The 1,213-nt window shown below is 39.2% G+C and overlaps 1 protein-coding gene across 1 annotated transcript in view; it reads left to right on the top strand.

Annotated features, from left to right (window-relative positions):
- The window catches only part of DOCK7 (dedicator of cytokinesis 7), a 227,951-nt gene that overhangs the window by 222,986 nt on the left and 3,752 nt on the right, over positions 1 to 1,213 (top strand). The gene's annotated exons all lie outside the window — the stretch shown is intronic.

Raw genomic sequence — 1,213 nt, 5'->3', positions numbered from 1 at the left:
CTCCAACTCCTGGGCTCAAGTGAGGCTCCTGCCTCAGCCTCCCAAGTAGCTGGGACCACAGGCGCCCGCCACAACGCCTGGCCATTTTGGTTGCAGCCGTCATTGTTGTTTGGCGGGCCGGGGCTGGGGATTCGAACCCGCCACCTTAGGTGTATGTGGCTGGCGTCTTAGCCACTTGAGCCACAGGCCCCGAGCCATATCTCAGACTTTAAAAATGAATTGGAACTTCTCTCAGGAATATTTTCCCTATGTTTATTTTTTATGTACTCTGCAATAGTTAGGTTAGGTTAGGTTATTTGTTCCTAGAATGTTTAGGAACAAACATTCCTAATGTTTGTTAGGAATTCTAGTATTTTCTTTGCTGATAGATAAGTGACTTAATTGATTCAATTTATTTGATGAGTTTAGGATTATTCACTTGAGTCTGTGTTACTAAATTATGTTTGTCTAGAAAAGTATCATTTCAGATTTTTTGGCATTAAATTATATGAGTACATTATATCTTCTATTCCTTTTTAAATTTTAGTTGTATTTGACTTTTTGTTCCATTTTAAATTTCTAGTAGGGAATATTTGACCATCTCTCATTTATTTGTGCTAGAACTTAGTAATTTTTTTTTAGTTTTTTCAAAGAACCAACTTTTGCAATTTTCAATACTCTGATATTTTAAAATTTTATTTCCTTCTTTGTACTTTGAGTTTATTCTTTTTAAGTTGCTTGCCTCTTCAATTTTATTTATTTATTTATTTTTTGAGATGGAGCCGCAAGCTATTCCCCTGGGTAGAGTACTGTGGCATCACAGCTCACAGCAACTTCCAACTCCTGGGCTCAAGCGATTGTCCTGCCTCCGCCTCCCAGGTAGCTGGGACCACAGGCACCCACGGCAACGCCCAGCTATTTTTTGATTGTAGCCATCATTGTTGTTCAGTGGGCCCAGGCTGGATTCGAACCCACCAATTTAGGTGTATATGGCTGGTGCCTTAGCCGCTTGAGCCACAGGCACCAAGCCGCCTCTTCAATTTTAAATCTTCTAATAAAAGCATTTAAGGCTTTGCATTTTCTACTCAACATTACCTTAGCTGCATTCCACCAATATTAATGTGTATATATTGTTTTTTAACATCCTTTCTTGCTTTGTGGGGTCCAGATATTTCTTAAATATTTAGATAAGTTGGATAAAGGATTGTCATCAAGATCTCTTCATCTGGCCCGG

The sequence above is a fragment of the Otolemur garnettii genome, unplaced genomic scaffold (genome assembly GCF_000181295.1).
Source record: "Otolemur garnettii isolate 467f Iridium unplaced genomic scaffold, OtoGar3 scaffold00066, whole genome shotgun sequence".
NCBI lineage: Eukaryota > Metazoa > Chordata > Mammalia > Primates > Galagidae > Otolemur > Otolemur garnettii.
The sequence above is the reverse complement of the archived record's forward strand: the minus strand, read 5'-3'. Positions and strand labels throughout refer to the sequence as shown.